Source organism: Choloepus didactylus, assembly GCF_015220235.1.
Source record: "Choloepus didactylus isolate mChoDid1 chromosome 25 unlocalized genomic scaffold, mChoDid1.pri SUPER_25_unloc2, whole genome shotgun sequence".
In the NCBI taxonomy this organism is placed as follows: domain Eukaryota; kingdom Metazoa; phylum Chordata; class Mammalia; order Pilosa; family Megalonychidae; genus Choloepus; species Choloepus didactylus.
In genome coordinates this window covers 7,445,791-7,464,724 of record NW_023637607.1, presented here as the reverse complement: position 1 = coordinate 7,464,724, position 18,934 = coordinate 7,445,791, and the positions used below count along the sequence as shown (strand labels likewise).

The window sequence follows — 18,934 nt, the reverse complement described above, 5'->3', positions numbered from 1 at the left end:
AGGTTGCTCTTGGGAGCAGAGTGAGCCAGCTGCAGTACTGGAGGAAAGCTCTGTAGTATCAGGAGGGTGCAGTGCCCTTCAGTTACTGGGAAATGATATAATTGATTTGTTTCAAAAATTCCATGGGCTGGCAATGAAATGAAACACATTGGATTGAGGACTGGGTGGAATGCAGTTTACCCAGCTAATATGGGGTTTGAATTAGGGAAAGTGAACTTCCTGTGCAGTTGGAGCCATATCAGGCAAGAGCATGGGAGCTTAAGGTCTTTGGGATCCTGTTAAGCTCCAATATGTTGAGGCAGCATTTGAGATTTTATGCATTTCAGTGAAAGCATGTTAAAGCAAGTGGAGTGTTATCAGCTATAAGGGGACTGGTGAATAAGAGTGTTGGACTATCCATCATACTGTAGGAAAACTCATTCTTTACTCAGTCAATACCAGTTTCTCTGCAACATCAATAACCTACTAGTTCTTTGGATGGAATGTGTCAGTTTAACCATCCTTTCATGGAAACACCTGTCTAAACTCTTGGATGATATTTCTTGTTTCTGTCTCCACCTGCATGAGTCTCCAATACTCCTTTAAATATAAGATTTCCTTCATCTATAATTTCTTGTTCTGTTGATGTCTGCCATATAAACTTTGGCCTGTAGTTGTTACTTCTAAACTGTGGTACACAATAGTGTACCTAATATTCCAGATGTGCACTGATAAGCACTGAATGTGCTTCCCACACCCTGTTTGTGCCAGTTTGGATAAATGATGTTCCCCAAAATTTTCATGATTTTGTAACCCAGTCTTAGGGTGGAAAATTTTGATTGAGTTTTTCCATGGTGATGTGGCTCACCCAAATGTGGATGATAACTGAATTATTTCCATGGATGTGTGGCCCCAACCATTCAGTGTGTGTCTTGATTAGTTCACTGGAGTATGTAAGAGAGAAGCTAACAGCTGACACAGACACAGACTCTTGCTGATGTTTTTGAGATTCATGGAGACATTTGGAGATGCTAGCTCAGAGTTTGCTCCAGAGAAGCTAAGAAAGGACACCAATGCTTAGATACACAAGATCTGAAGGAGCTAAGAGACAAAAGCCCAGAGACATTTTTGGAGAAAGGCATTTTGAAACCATAACCCAGGAGCAGAGGATTAGTAGATGCCAGCCACAGTCCTTCCCAGCTGACAGAGGTATTCCAGATGCCTTCAGCTCTTCTTCAGTGAAGGCATTCTCTTGATGCCTTAGTTTGGACCCTTTTGTGGTGTTGGAACAGTTAACGTGTAACCAAATAAGCCACCTTCATAAAAGCCAATGCATTTGTGGTATTTTGCATAATGACAGCAGTAATAAACTCAAACACTGGAAAATAATTTCCATGGAAATTATCTAATCAGAGTTATCACCTACAGTTGAGTGGGTCATATCCCCATGGAAATACTCAAACAAAGAATTACAATCTAATCAACACTAATGTCTGTCATGCAAGATTTCATCAAAGATAATGATGTTTTGAGGGACATACTACATTCAAACTGGCACAGGGTGCATCAACCAATAAACAGAATGATGAACCATGTTATATACATGCAAAAGAATACCTAACCACAGCAAGAAGAAATGAAATTTTGAGGTATGCAACTAGGTGAATGGAACTTCAGGACAGTATGTTGATTGAAATAAGCCAGAATTAAAGAGACAAATATTATAATGCCTCACTTATACAGACTAACTACAATGTTCAAACTCTAGGAATTGAATCTGATGGTGTAGGTTATCAGGAGGAAGTCTTATGATAAAGGCTGCTAGAGTGTAATCTCTTACAAACATCACATCTATTCATGAGTTGTAGTGGTTACCTCTAAATTCTGAGATGTGGAGCTGTTCATGTATAAACTGGTCAGTACCGGGAATTTTCTGTAGTTATGTTATACCTGAGACTAAGATGCAGAGTTCAGCAGCTATGACTTTCAGCATAACCCCATACAACAAATGTTAGGGTCAGAAAAAGAGATCAGACTTCAATTAGAGACATGAATGAAATGGTCTTGATTAGAACTAAGGTAAAACAGATTAAAGGGAAAAGGATGATATTGTCTGTGTTTTAAAACTTCAAATTCTGTGTGAGAAGAAAGGAAGAGATGTTTATTTCGTGAAAAAATAAATAATTTAACTTGTTTGGTCAGTTTATTCTAACACCATAATTGCATGGAACCTTGAATAGGGGTTGAGAACTGGTTAGTTTTTGTAGATTAGCATGAAAGACCAATATATCGCAGAGAAACTTGGGCAGAAAGTAAGAAGAATTTGCCAGACCTCCTTGAGGGCCTGGGGAAAAATGTGGAAACATTAAACAGTCCCACTTGGGGAATTCCTGACATTCTTGAAAGCATTGGGGACTACAATTTTAGTAGGCCAAGTCCCTGATCTTGGGGCTTGCCTTTATGAATCTTGTTGCTGTGAAAGTGAGGCTAAGCCTACTTATAATGGCACCTAAGGGTCACCCCCAGAGACCTTCTTTTCTTGCTCAGATGTGGCTAGACTTTCTCTAAGCCCACAAGTCAGGTAAACACACTTCCCTTACTCCTATGTGGGAAATGACTCCCAGGGGTGTAAATCTCCCTGACAAGGTGAGACATGACTCCCAGGGATGGGCCTGGACCTGGAATCATGGAATTGAGGAAGCATCCTGTTCTGGTTTGCTAATGCTGCAAAATACCCGAAAATGGATTACATCAAAGAACATGGCTTTTTCTGGAGGACATAATATATACAAACTGATACATTCCAACCCTGGACACCAGAAGAATATGTTTTTTCCATATACAAAATACAAACATCCCATTAAAATATCACAAAAACTTAAATCACTTCAATCATTTCAGTAACAATAAGAAAGTACAAGGTCCCATCAAAATCAATCACATTTGTTGTGTGTCCTAAGGGAACTGTGAAACTCAAACAAGTCATCTCCTTCCAATGTACAAAGGAGTGACAATCATATTCCCACTGCTGTAAGGTGAAACTGAAAGAATAAATAGTTCACAGGACCAAAACAGTTCCTAAATCCCACAGGGCAAATTCTATTACATTTCAAAGTTTGAGAGTCATTTATAGAATCATGTGGTATCATTGGGGCTTGCAATAGTGCCAGTCCCACAATTTCCAATGGCTTACACAGTAGCCCATTTCTCTCCAAATGCTGGGGTGAGTGCTACAACCTATCCACACATTGAGGAGACCACATTCTTGACCCCAACCTTGTCAAATATTGGGGTGCCACCCAGACTCAGCCTCTGCAGGGGCAAAGGCCCTTCCCTCTCTGAATGGTGGGGTGGCACCAGGCTCTCCCCAATCACCAGGGAATGTGCAACCCCTGTCTGGGGCCTGGGGTGGCAGCACTCTTCCTGAGCATTGAGGCAGAAAGCTCACCCTCTGCCTCCGAGGCAAGCTCACCCTTTCCTCATGCATGGTCCATGCCACCCTTCTTGCCGGAGATTTCTTGACTCCACAACTATATTTCCATGACTCTGTCTTTAAAGAAATTTTTCCTTCAATTTGTTCCTTCAGTGTCCCCTCCAGTCTTTATAGGCTCTGTGTATACAGACTTTGCAAAAATTCTGTAGGCTTAGCATGCAGTTTACAGTGGTCAAAACCCTCAGACAACAGGACTTTCTACAAGGCCTTTCTGGATAACTCCATCTACAATCTTGGCTTGTACTGAAATGGCAGTTGGGTTCCATGTTTGGTTAAATCCTCAGGTGGGGTGGTAACTTCTGCGGTCTCACTTTTTGGGAGCCCAGAATTCTCTAAATTATCAGTTTCTGCTTTCTTTGGACCCAAGAGTTCAGTTCTAAGTTTATCTCTCTCCGCTCACAATTTACTAAAAGCTGCAAGTAGAAGCCAGGCTATGTCCTCAATATATAGTCTGCAGATCTACTCAGTCATGTATCCTGGCTTGTTACTTTCAAATTGTGCCTTCCATACAACACCAGGACACAATTTTGTCAAATTCCCTGCCACTTCAAAACAAGGATTACCTTACTTCATGTTTGCATCAAAACATATGTCATTTCTGCTCAAGTCCTCATTGAAAGTATCTTTAGGGTCCATATTTTTACCAGCAGTCTCTTCAAAGCAGCTAGGCCTTTTCCATCAAGCTCCCCATGATTCTTCTGGCATCTTCCCCTTATCCATTTAAAAAGCCATTCCAACATATTTAGTATTTGCAAATTCAGGGCACCAATTCCCCGCTTCTTGTACCAGAATCTGTTCTGGTTGGCTAATGCTGTCACTTGCAAAATGCCAGAGGACATTGGGATCCAAAAATCTATTAGCTGGAAGGCACATGACTGGTGTCTGCTTGCTCTCAGGTTGCATTTCAAAATGGCAGTTTCCAAAATGTCAGTGTCAGCTTTCAATGTCCGTCTTCAAATTGTCTGTCTCAGCTGCAGCTCCAAAATGACACTCTCTGTTGCTCTCCAAAATGTCACTCTTAGCTGCTCTGAGGTCTCCCTGCTGTGGACACTTTTATATGACTCCAGTGATTTAATTAACACCTACCATGATTGTGCAGGGTAACATCTCCATGGAAATTATCCAATCAAATGTTTTGCTCACAGTTGATTAAGTCACATCTCCACATCACCATGGAATCACTAAATTAAAGGATTCCATCCTAATCAACACTAATACATCTGCCTCACAAGATTACATCAAAGAACATGGCTTTTTCTAGGGAACATAATATATACAAACATGTACCTCTACTGACCAAAAGGGAGAATAGAAATTAAACAACATAAAGTTTCAGTGGCTGAGGGATCTCAACTAAAGATGAGAGGTCACTCTGGTATTTATTCTTATGTATTATATAGATATTTCATTTTAGTTTTTACCATACTAGTATGGTACTGCAAACCAGTGTCCTTGATTCTTGAAGATGATCAAAGACCTATATACCTTATACAGTGTGACTGTGTGTGAAAACCTTGTGGCTCACACTCCCTTTATCCAGTGTATGGACAAATGAGTGGAAAAAAAGGGGCAAAAAGTAAATGAATAATAGGGGTGAAAAAAAGCATGAGATGTTTTGGGTGTTCTCATTTGTTTTTATTTTATTAGTCTTATTTTTATTTTTTGGAGTAATGAAAATGTTCAAAAAATTTGGTGATGAATGCACAACAATGTGATGATACCATCAAAAATTGATTGTACAGTTTGGATGATTGTATGGTATGTCTATACATCTTAACATAATTGCACTTTTAAAAAGTTACAGTAATGGAGTAATGTCAGCAAGATGGAAATGTAAGAAACCCCATGGTTTTTTTTCCCAACATCTTTGGAAACCAGCAAAAACTAGCAGAATCAATTTTCATGACTCTGAAAAACAGTTAAAGTGTTTCAGTACCTGGGCAAGCACTGACTCAAGAAAATTCAACTTACAAATGGTAGTAAATCATCATGGCACCATGACTGAACTTTCCCTTAAACCCTCCCTTTCTTGGTGGGCAGCACACTAGCCTTCCAGTGTGGGCTATGGATCTATAGTTCTGGGTTCAGAGAGATCAGATTATTCCTTTTGCAAATATTGTGTTCTTGTATGTTTGTACAATCTAATGATTGGAAAACTGAAGGATTGGTTCAGGATGCTTGTCTGTGTCTCATCTGTTCCAGAACTGGAACTGCATATAGCAGTGGTTAACTGGGACAATAAGACAACATGAGAATACAAACTACAGCTACCTGTGGCCAAGGGTTACTAGTCACAACACACAATATAGCATTAGTACTAAGACAAAACCTTCAACTTACTGGAGTAAGAGGAGCCTCTGGAGAATCCCTCTTTATGGAGGAAATCATGAATTCTGCAGGAAAAAAGATATGCTCATAAAATTCCTGAAAGACTCTATGCTTTCAACATGGGTTGTCAGGCCATTGGAAGACTTCCAAATAACTAAATGAGAACACAAGCACAGAAATAACCTGCAAAGAATGGGAAATGTGTATTCTTTTAAGTTTTTTTTGTTGCAGGCTTCTGGAATGAATTCTGGAATTCAATGAATTCTCCATTATAACACTTGCTGAATAAAATTTTAATTGAAAAGACTTCAGTAAATACATATGACAATGAATATATCATTTCAATAAAATTTTGGACTAATCACTAATGAAGTAGCTCTCAAAACAAGAAGACTAAAAATGTATCAATTCCAATTCTTGGTATATATACAAAAGAATTGAAAGCAGGAACTTCTACAGATATTTGAACACAAATCTTTTTAGCAACTTGTGCTAGTTTGAATGTATTATGTCTCACAAATGCCATTATCTTTGATGTAATCTTGTGTGGGCAGACTTATTAGTGTTAACTATATTGTAATTCTTTGAGTGTTTCCATGGAATGTGCCCCGCCCAACTGTGGGTGATAACTCTGATGAGATATTCCCATGGAGGTGTGGCCTCACCCATTCAGGGTGGCCCTTGATCAGTGGAGCCATTTAAATGGGCTGACAAACAGAAGGAACTCAGTGCAGCTGCAGCTGTAAGTGATATTTTGAAGAGGAGTTACAGCCAAGAGGGACACTTTGAAGAAAGCCAGGAGCTGCAGATGAGAGACAGTTTGAAGATGACCGTTGAAAGCAGACTCTTGCTACAGAGAAGCTGAGAGAGGACAAATATCCCAAGTGCAACTAAGAGTGACATTTTTGAGGAACTGCAGCCTAGAGAGGAATGTCCTGGGAGAAAGCCATTTTGAAACCAGAACTTTGGAGCAGATGCCAGCCACGTCCTTCCCAGCTAACAGAGGTTTTCCAGACACCATTGGCCATCCTCCAGTGAAGGTACTTGATTGTTGATGCCTTACCTTGGACACTTCATGGCATTAAGACTGTAACAGTGTAACCAAGTAAACTTCCTTGTATAAAAGCCAATCCTTCTTTGGTGTTTTACATTCTGGCAGCATTAGCAAACTAGAACACAGCTATATTCACAATAGCCAAAAAATAGAAGCAATCCAAGTATACATCAACAGCAGAATGAATAAACAATATATGGTGTATATACACTGCTTCTCCTTGGTAAAGCTTCAGGAATGCAATATACCATTAAAGCATTGACTTTTAAATGGGGATTTTTTTGCTTACAAATTTACATTTTTGAGGTTGTGAAAATTTCCCAAATTAACTCATCAACAGGATGATACCTTCCAAAGAAAGGCTTCCAGGATCTCTGACACTTCTGCCATTTAGCCAACATCTGCTGGTCCTTCTCTCCTGGGTTTCATTGTTTTCAGCTTTCAGCTACCATGGTTTCTCCTCTTTCAGCTTCTTTGGGTGTGTACTTCTCTATCAGCTTCTCTCAGTCTTCTCTGAGCTGTCTGGTCTTTTCTCTATTTTTTATCCTGTCAAAAAAAGGACACCAGGTAATTGATTAAGACCTGATTTGAATGGGGTGGATCACATTTCAGTGGAAATAACTTTATCAAAGAGTCCCACCTACAACATTTCTGCACCAACAGGAATGGATTAAAAGAATAGGGAGTTTTCTGGGTGCATAATAGTTTCAAACCACCACAAACACAATGGAATATATTCAGCCATATGAAAGAATGTAATTTTGATGCATGCTACAACATGAATGAACCTTAAAGGTATTAGGTTGAATGAAATAATCCAGAAAAATAAAGACAAGTACTATATGATCTTGCTTACATAATATGCCTATAAGAAGCAAATTTCAGAGTCACATAGTAGATCATAGCTTGTCATGCTCTTGAGAGGGAGGCAAAAGGATGTTATTGCTTAAGGTGGGCATTTTCTTTTTAAGGTGATGAAAAAGTTGTGGTTACGGATATTGGTGGTGGTGGAATAATATTGTGAATATAATTAATACTACTGAATTTGTGGCAGCTTGATTATGCACCCCAGTAAAAAATGTTCTTAAATTTAATCTATTCCTGTGTGTATGAACCCATTATTATTAGTTAATGTGTGGCCAAGTAAATCAGGATGAGTGTTAATCCTATTACCAGAGGTCTTAGAGCAAACCATGGAGAAAGTCATGGGGAGAAGCCAGATGTCAATGGAACCCAGGTCAGAAAAGAGAAGGCATTGCTTTGTGCTTTGCATATGACAGAAATGCTGAGGACCAAGGATTACCAGCAGGCAGTCCCGAAATACCTCAGACATTAATGAAAAAGTATCACCTTGCTCATGCTCAGATTTTTAACTTCTGTATCAAAATTGTGAATGTATATATTCCTGTTGTTTAAGCAAACCCAGACTATGTTATTTGTTTCTGCAGCTGGGAATCTAAGACAGAATTGTACACTTTAAAGTGGTTAAAGTAGGAAATTTTCATATATATATATATATATATATATATATATATATATATATATATAAAAGTGAAATAAATAAAAGAAATAGCATCTGTGGAAAGGGGGGAATCTCATTTCCAGAATTAACAAATATGAACATCCAACATGAATAGTTCAACAAAAAATCACATGACAATGAAGGAGGCAGGATAAGATGACACTTTCAAAAGAATGAAATAACATGATAGAAATGATTGGTGAGGAAGGCAATTGTCTTCCTCTTCATTTGACATGCAAGACAGTATTTAAAGACCATTGTCTTACACATGTTCAAAAAACTAATGAAAAGCACAGATAAAGAACTAAATGGAATCACAAAAATTATATATGAGAAAATTGTGAACTTAATGATATAGACATTATTATATGGAATGAAACAGAAATAGCGGAGAAGAGAAATAGTGGAGAAGAAAAATACAGTAAGAGAAATAATTCCTTAGATGTGTTAAAAAGTATAATGGTGAAAAAATTAGCAAACCCAAAGATAAGGCAATTGAAATTATCCAGTCTGTCAAGAAGTAACGAAAAAGAAGGAAGAAACATAAATATTAGGTTGTCCCAGAATGAGAAGAAGATAATAAAGTGGCAGAAAGAATATATGAATAATCAATGACTTAAAACATCATTCCTTTAACTAAAGATATGAATATAAACATCCAAAGTTTCAATGAAATACAAATAGGATAAACTTGAAGAAATTCACCCACAGAATATACTAAAATCTAAATGTCAGATGCCACAGATAGATAGTGTCCTGAATGAAGCAAGAGAGATGCAATGCATCAAATATAAGGGAGTCTTACTGAGTAAGTTCTTATTTCTTATCAGGAATTATAGAGACCAGAAGGCAACAGGATGATAAAATTGATGAAAGACAAATTTTGTCCCTCAAAAATTCTTTGCCCAAAACATTATTTTCCAAAATGAGGGTTAAGGATAACATTATAGCCTGCACCATAGTGTACCCAGGGAACCCTAGCACCAGTAGTTGATACCACCCTGGTGGGCATGAAGGAGCTTCAAGAGGGCCTGCCAGACACATTCACTATCTGCTGTATGGTTACTTTGCTGCTGTAGCTGGACAGGAGGGGAAAATATATGACGATGAATTGCAGACATGTCTGACCCAGTTGAGTATTGCCAGAGTGCACAAAACTTTTTTAAAGGTTTGTCAGTTTGTGGTTTCAATGCTGGATAGAGACATGCCAGGAACAATGGGTTTCAATGATTTTAAGGAAATCTGTGCTGTATTGAGTGGCTGGAAATCACACTTCCTCAGTTTTGAGAGTAATAGATCTGGAATATGTATCCTCAGTAATTGCAGAAGGCCCTGACATCAATGCAACTTAGGTTGAGCCCCCAGGCTCTATATTCAATTGCTAAGCAGTGCAGCACCAATGGAAAGGTTATCTTTGAGGACTACAGTGCCTGCTGGGACAAACTGTAGTCCTCAAAGATACAGTTTATGAGCCAGAAAGCTGCTTTGCTTCCATGGGTCAAGATACCATTTTTATTGTCTTTCATTTCTCAGAGATTTGAATTTTGATTCTTCCCAATTTACTTTTTTTCTTATTGTCAGTGAATTTTTAGCATTGCTATTAAGCATATCTAGCAGAATATTTTTTCAGAGTCCTTTTTAGATTAGTAACTAATTTGCCATTTCAGGAATCTTACATAAATTATACTAAAAAGTTCTGAAACATCATTATATATTTTGTGCACTTTTGATCACATTATAAGAAAAATTCTGTGACTTTTATATAGAGTGTGAAATATTTGAATTTTAGCTCTTTTTCCTAATCCCCCCTATTAGAAAGTAATTTAAAATGGTGGTTGTCTGTTTAATATGTATTTCTTAAATGAAGCAGTTTCAATCATCTCTACTTTCCTGTTTTTCTTTTTCTTTCTATTGTATGTTTTCTGCTTGCTCCATTGTCTCTTTTGTTATACTTCTTTTAATATCTGGTTCTGTGATTCTTTGCATCCTAAAATCAAGGACAAATTTCTTTTTATTAAAGTAAATCCTTTTTAGTAGGAAAGATCTCAAATAGATTGGATATTTGATCACAGTTTATTTGTGGTAGTGGGAGTCCATTCACCTATTTCTCAACTAGACAATATCCACGTTATTAAGAAGTTTTAATTTCATTACTTCTACCACAATTGCATTGCACAGCTTTTACTGACTTGTCATTAAATGTTTTCTTCTAGCTCCTCATTGCTAAAGATAATTGGTCAACTCCTGCTTACTGTTGTACTTTGTTGTATATTAAACCTATTTTTACTCAACAAAATGAGGGTGACACACTGGCTGCACATGAGAAGGAGGAAAGTGGCCATGGGCACAACTGAAACCAGACCTGTAAATGAGGTTCCAGAAATTCCCATGCCTATTGCAAAACAAGTCAGTAAAGATAACTGACCAAAGGGCAGTGTCAAAGATGAGAAGATGAAAGAGATCTCACTTCATAAACATTCAAGAGGAAGATCTCCCTGATCTCAGCTACAAAGGTGGTGCCAGCTGGAAATAGTGACACAGAGGGGTTCCAAGCTGGTCAGAAATGGCTTTGAGGAGACAGCACCACCACCACACAGAAGAAGCCTCCCATCAGTATCTCCACTGAATCACTCAAGGACCTCATCTCCAACATCAAACTCCTGGGCATGCTGATGACTCCCACATTTCCAATGATGAGGCAGAGCATAAAAGTGATGACTGGACCCATGACAAGGGACCAAAGATATGTCACAGTCACTCAGGTAGTATCTGCAGAGGGCCAAGAGGATGGGCAGAGTGAAGGAGAGGGAGAGGAGAAGGAACCTGAAGCAGAATCTCTTGTAGTTCCCCAGGTTTTAGTAGAAGTAGCCTTGCCTTCACCTGGGGAGCATGAACAAACAAAAGAGGTTTTTTGAGATAGTTTATCCTGATGATCCATTAGCCAGCAGAGGCCTGGAGTTTCCATTAAAATTGATGACATTGTCCAAACTTCTCAAGTAACCTCCCAACCCTGGGAGCCAGATTAGTAACATTGTCCATATCTCCAAATTGGTCTGGCCCTTCACATTAGGCCAATGAAGGAATTATTAGACTACAGAAACCTTGTTGGAAGAGGCCTTCTGGACTGACAAGACCAAATCTTATTGCTTTGTTGCATACTTAAGAATAGAGGAAGCCCTTGCCATTGGCACAGCTCTGCATGGGGTCAGATGGCCCCAGTCCAATTCCAAATCCCTTTGTGCCGACTATGTTGAGCAAGATAAGCTGGACTATCACTGGGTCCTCTTGGTGGACTGTCCCTCTGAAATTAAGACAGAGGAGCAGCATCACAGGGCCCCTGCACTGCTCACCCCCACCCCCAGGCAGAACAGCAGGAGCAGGAAAGGGCAGAATGGGGGCAGTGGGCAGAGTGGGAACCTGAAATGTGGTGGCTGGAGTTAGCTCCATCACAGTGTATATGGGATCTGGACAAAGTAGGAGAAGGGCCTGTTTCTAATCACCATCATATGACTGCCAGCACAAGGAGCATGTGAAATCTACGGTAGAGTGAGAAGAAATAGGAAGCCCAGGAAAACCAACTGCAATCTGCTAGATGACTTTTTCCATAAGATCAAGGCAGCTCCCTGTATTTATTTGCTCCCACTGACCAATAGCCAGATTGTTCAGATGGAGGCAGAGAGCACAGCTGAGAGAGGGACAGGGAGAGAGAGAGAGAGAGAGAAAGAGAGAGTGACAGGGGCAATTGAGATGAGAGTAGAGAGGGACCGGGAAAGAGGCTGGGAGAGGGATTAGTGAAACATCAAGCACCATAGCAGGAGACAGGATCAGAGCCCAACTGTGCAAGATTCAGGTGCCTCCCATCTGCAAGAATATTAGAGAGAGCTGTAGATATCAGACACTGTGTCCCAAGGGGTAAAAGCCATGGAGGGATAGGTACAATCTCTACCAACCTGGAAAAAGGGACTTTCACACCAATTTCCTAGGCTGCATATGGCTGCCAGCTGTCCCCACACAGTGAATGGAACAGTGGCCATCTGCCACCCCACCCCACCCCCATAACCTGTCTGAGGCCTTAGCCCTCTCCTCTCTCTCATTTCCCATTGTTATGTCTCTGAGAGGGCAGGACAGAACTAGGCTCAGGGCTGAGGTGGCTGGCTCAGTGTTGGGAAAAGCCAAGTCACCCAAACCCCTTGCAGTTTTCTTCTGAATTCTGCTCAGCACTGCCCCATGCGTACTCACTCACAGTCCTTTGGTAACAGCCATATACAGAACTGGATCACTAACAGCCTGAATCAGTATTTCCTTTTTAGTCTCAGTCTCTTCTGTCCTGAATTCCCTGCCTGGAGCACAGAAGTTCCACTTTATATCCATATTTTCCTTTTGTTCATTTTTTATTGTTTGTTTTATAATTAAGTGATATGGTCTATGGAAAATAATTTTTAAAAATCTGACTTAGTTTAAAAAAACGAGGGGGAGATTAAGTTAGACCCAGATTGCAATATGGCAAATATTGTAGGATTTCACTTATGTGAAATATTAAATATATCCATATTCATAGAGTCAAAAATTGTATTTCAGGTTACCAAGGATGGTGGAAGGCAGTGTGGGATTATTGCTTCATAGGTACAGACTTTCTTTTTGGGATGACAAAAAACTTTCAGTAATGAAGGATGTTGGTGGTAGCATAACATAGCAAATACAATTAATATCACTGATTTTTTATATTCTCACACATTAGGGAAATGCAGTGTTGATATGAATATGTGTATCCTTGGTATTCCATATAAGTGAAATCATCAGCAATTGACCCAGGAATAATAGAGGCCAAAACTACTCAGAGATAGTGGAGGATAGATGCAAAAAGACATTTTGGGTAGTTGAAAAAATCAATTAGATATTTTAATTGCCTCTGTCACTCTAAACAATCACAGCACTTTTTTAAAAAGACATGCAAAATACATGAGCTAGTACAATTTCTTTGGTGAAGTGGAGGGTTATGGGGGAAAATTTCTAAAAATATTCCTTAGGGGGCAATAATGCAAGAAAGTTTGAGAAGCCCAGAGATACAGAGGTAGGTGAGCAAGTATAGGCAGTCATTTCCAGAAAAGAGAGGAAGGCAAAGAGAGGAGAAGCCCATTTACTAAGAATCCTACACCATTTGATTCTCCAGCTGTGAGTGGAGATTCTGCATTCACTGCCTTCCATTCTCTAGCTACACTGGTTCTGTGCTTTGCTCATTCAAAAATTCAATGTCAAGGGTTCTATTCATCATCACTTAGAACTTCCTCTATCCCCAGTGTTTGCCTTTGTTTTGCCAGCAATGACCAACTTGTTCTCTCTCCCCCATCCTATATACAAAATAAAAAAGACATGCATCAATATTTAAGCAACATGATTGGTGATAATACCAAAATGGAAACTCACCAATGTCCCATCAGCCATAAAATGGACACATAAAGTGATGCATAATATATATGAATGAGCATGGTTGATCCACAAACACATACAAAAATATAGATGAATGTGAAATGTCAGAAAAAATATAGGGCATTTTTTATGTTTAATTTGTATAAAAAACAAAAACCATCAAAACTAATCTATAGTGATAGTGTCACAATAGTAGTTTTCCAAAGGTGGGGAAGGTATCTAGAGAAAATCATAGGTGAGGTAGCTGCTAGGGAGATGGTTATACATGTGTATGCAGTTTGTACAAATTAATCAAGGTGTTAATTTATAATGCATATTTCTGTGAGAGTATAATATTAGAATAGATTGATTTTTAATGTGAAGGATATGATAAGTATGCCTCTGATATAATAATAAGGAATGACACATTGGTGATATAAGGCAAGACAGAAGAAATATCAGACCTAGAGAAGGAAAGCTGCTCCTAGGGAAATAGAGAAGACTGGGGAATTAAAACTAAGCATGGGAAATGGGAGCAAATTGGGACCCAGAATGTATGAATCAGACAGAAACACAAAGGCCCCTCCACAGTTAAAGTGTTCTACTAGGGAGCATTTCCCATCACATAGCCATATTTGTGGATTTACTGAAAATAACTCCATACTTCCCTCCAAACTTCCTCCCACAGCACCTGGAATCCTCTGGATTGTCAACACAGCATCAGTTAAACAACAGTTCTCCAGCTTTGTTAATCAATGAGTCAGTCATGAGTTTCCTGGATAAATGAGCTAACTGAATTGGGAAGGTATTAATTCTTGTCAACATAGGAACTGTCAGATGGAGGTGAGGAGCAGGAGAAAATATCTACATGTGAAGGAGCCATAACTACAGGGAGAATTTCCATATATTCCAATATGCTTTGATTCTCAATTCTTCATCAAAACACTCATTCAGCTGCTGATGGAGGAGGTGGAAGTCATCATCATTCAAATCTTTGGCCTTAAAGGCTGACAATAAAAGTTTATTGAATTGAAATTTATACATAGGGTATACCTTTTGCAGAGATGGCCCAAATTTTCCACCTGCTGGGGAAAGAGTCACACCATCCCAAAATGTACATTAATGTCCTAACCTCCAGTTCTCTGTATGTGAAATCATTTTTAAATAGGATACATGAAGATTTTATTATTAGTTTAGGTAGGGATTAATTTTTAAACAGGATCCCTGAAGATCCTCTTTAGATGAAGCTAAGTTGAATTAGGACAAGCCTTGGTTCATACTTCTAGAGTCCTTATAAGCAGAGGAAATGCAGACATTGTGAATGGAAGTGATAAACCAAAAGAAACCAGAGATGAGGCAGATAGCCATGTGACAAAGGCCAAAATGCAAGCCAATGAATATTAAGGATGGTACAAGCTGGCAGCAGAATGCTCCAGACTTTGGGAGAAAGCAAAGCCCAGGATTTTGGATTTCTATCTTCCAAGCTGAGACAAAAATTTCCTATTGTTTAAGCCAAGCCTGAGATTTCCATCATGGCAACCTTGGCAAATTAAAATACCAAATTTCTCAGAATCCATGACTTTCTGAGTTGACTCTGTGATCTCTTCATCCATCTTTTATTTTGGGGGGTACTTAAAGTATTTTATTTCTGTTGGCCAAGAGTATATTTTGGAATGGACAATCCACAAGAGGCCTTGGCACTTTTCTGCTGCTGTACTTGGAAACCCTGAATCTTTCATAGCAACATCTCCAGGCTGGCCTGCGAGAGGATGAAATTACATGTGGGTTGAAGGCCAGTAAACTTAGCCAAGGCCAATGGGACCATCCTAGAGACCACCAAGGGCCCAATATGTGAGAGATCCCAGAAAACAACAACAGAGGCTCCCCAGGTGACACAAAAGTAATTACACTCTCATTATGGCCTCCAGAGACCAAAACTGCTCCACTCCTTAGACACACAGGTAATAAAAAATGCATCATTTTAAACCATTTACTTATGCAAATGTTCATATGCAATAATAGCTAATTGATGCTATAATGAATGTGAACATAGCTAAGACATTCAGAATGATCCACTGACACTTTCAGCACTCTTCAGCTATTTGAAGACAGCACTTTTGATCACCAGGTAATTCAAGTAAAATGCAGATAACTATACGCTTTATTTGCTAGGCTGATGAAAGTAGATGACATATAATGGGTTGGTTTTAACAATGGGAATTTATTAGCTTACATGCTTACAGTTTTGAGGCTGAGAAAAATGTACAAATCCAGTCATAATCAAGACAATGCTTTCTTCTGGAAGACCAGCTGCCAGCAGTCCTGGTAAGGGACAGAGCAGTGTCTGCTGCTCTCTTCCTTCTGTTCCAAGCTTTGTTGATGATATTTTCTTGCTTCTGTGTCTTTGTATTTCTGTATCAACCAATGTATAAAAGACTCCTATTAGAGTGTTAAGACCCAGCCTGAGTGAGGTGGGTCACACATGAACCTAAGTAGACTTTGGTTACTAGACCCTACTTACAATGGGTCCACACACAAAGGAATGGATTATCTTTAAGAACATGCATTTATTGGGTACATACAATTTCAAACAACCATGCTCCACACTCTGGCCCCCAGAACACATGTTTTTCTCCATATTCAGGATACAGTCATTCCATCAAAATACACCAAAAGCCTTAAGTCATTTCAGCAACAATGCTAAATGCAAAGCCTCATCAGAATCATTTATAGGTATGTTCTGTCCTTGGACACAATTCCCCTCAGTCTGTGGACCTGTGAAACCTAAAGAGCAAGTTATTTCCTTCCAATATAAAATGTAGAAACAGTCACAGGAAAAAAATTCCCATCCTCATAGGGAGAAATTAGAAGGAAAATAGGGGTCATGGGTCCAAACAATTTCAAAACCCTGCTAGTCACTCTCCATTAGATTTCAAGGCTGAGAGTCATCTTTGGAATGACATTGTGTCCTCCAGAGCTTATGGCACAGTAGCCCCACCCTTTCCAAATACTTGTGCAGTGGCCATGCTCTCCCTGAATGCTGGGGTTCTGTTCTGAATACTAGGGTGAAAGTTAATACCTCCTCAAGCATAGGGTTGGCAGCCAAAGTCTAGGATCCACCCTCATCATACTTTGGGGTGGCAACGAGACTCTCCACAGTCTCCCAGGCAATTGAGAAACTGGTGTAGTAACACTCTTCCTGAACAAGGGTATGGAAACTGCCCCCTCTCCAAGCACCAGAGCAGACTTAACCTTTCCACACACATGGATGGTTCCACTCTGTTGGCATGAGAAGGTGTCTTTAGTCCAGACCACAGCTTCCATTGTTATGCCTTTGAAGAAATTTTTCTTTCAGTATCTCCCTTTACTGTCCCTTTTAGTCCAGACTGGCAGTGGTTCTATTCACATAGATCTCACAAAAAAACTTGTCAGTTTCACATGTGTACACAGGGGCCCAAAACATCAGACAAAAGAACTTTCCAGAGATTTTTCCTGGATAGCTTCACTTCCAATTCTGACATAACTGAAGTGGCTGACTGGATCCATGTTCAGTTAAATCCTCATGTGGGGCACCTGTGGTCATAAATAAAGAACAGAGTTTTGAATACAAAAGAGGTAAGTAAATAGATGGAAGAGTAAATACTTGGATTGTAATTTGCCTGTCCTTTAAAATTTATGATGTAAGTTTGTAAATGCACATTTTGTTCAGAGGAATCCAAGCAGTCATATTCATAGGCAGCACTGTAAGTATATAAACAGAAATAGGAATGTGATCCAGTAAAATAATACATAAAATGCAATCCATTCCTGTACCCCAATGAATAAACCAATTTACATATGGGCAGAAAGCTTGCATACTTCAAGGAGAAAATTTGCATCACCAAAAATAAAAATTTGCTATAATAATAAAATGTATGAGTTAAAATTTTACTTAATTATATTTGATACCACCTCAACTAATAGCAGCTCTACATGTATGATCTGAGAAAAGAAACCAAATTTCTAGCCCTGAGGGATTGAGAGCTGCTGCAACTTGTTCCTTTAGCAGTCACAGGACAAATTACCATTTTAAGGCTTTCCTATTAAAGAATATTTTTCAGAGCCCTTTATGTATTTATTCTGGAGACTGTAGATGAAAGGGTTCAGCATGGTCATTACTATGTGTATATCACCTGGGCTTGTGCACTTGAAGCAGCAGAACCCTCCTAAATTCATACAATATAATAAAGAGAACACTGGGAGGTAAGACACACAGGTGGAAAATGCTTTATGCTTCCCTTGAGCTAACAAGATTAAATGTCTGAAGGAAACAATCTTAGAGCAATAGAAAAGGATACCAGAAGGGGACCCACACACAACAACCCAGCTGTAAAATACATCACTAAGTAATTGGTGAAGGTATCAGAACAAGAAAGTTGAACCATCTGATTAAGTTCACAGAAGTGGGGAATTTCTGTGTGTGTACACTACTGATATTTTTGACAGGGAATTCAACCAGCAGTCCATAGAAGTGGGGGCTTATGATGACCAGGTAGTGCAGGGGGTGACAGATTGCCACAAAGTGGTCATAGGCCAACAAAACCAGGAAGAAGTTGTCCAACCCTCCAAAGAGTAAGAAAAAGTACAACTGGGTGAGGCAGTCTTCATAGGTTATGACTCTCCTCTGTGGTTGGATGTTCACAAGGACCTTTGGGACAGTGGTGGTGGTGAAACAGATGTCCATAAAGGATAGGTTGGAGATGAAGCAGTACATGTGCATATGGAGGTGGGAGTCTGCAATGATGGCCAAGATGATGGCCAGATTACCACTTAAGGTTAACAGATACATGGAGAGGAACAACCCAAAGTTTAGGTGTTGCAATTCTTGATCCTCTTCAAATCCTATGAGAAGAAATTCTGAAATTTGTGTTTCATTTCCAAGTTCCATGTGGCTGATTTACCTAATAGGAATTAGAAAAAACACTTGGCTAGTTTTCACACAAACAGACCCACTAGCCAAACAGAAATGCTACAAATAGTCTACTACAGTGAAAAATGTAATCTCTCTATTATTTGTTATTTTAAAGTGTTTCTAATGCCATCTCTGATTAGGAATCTCATTCCCAATACCCAGCCTTTCCACAAGCATTCATGAATAAAATCCCTACATTGT

General features: G+C 39.2%; 2 pseudogenes; one reads left to right on the top strand and one right to left on the bottom strand.

Moving 5' to 3' along the window:
* Nucleotides 1-10,713: 10,713 nt before the first annotated feature.
* On the top strand, nt 10,714-12,168 carry LOC119525672 (annotated as a pseudogene).
* Nucleotides 12,169-17,850: 5,682 nt separating this feature from the next.
* On the bottom strand, nt 17,851-18,709 carry LOC119525566 (annotated as a pseudogene).
* Between the last annotated feature and the right edge of the window lie 225 nt (nt 18,710-18,934).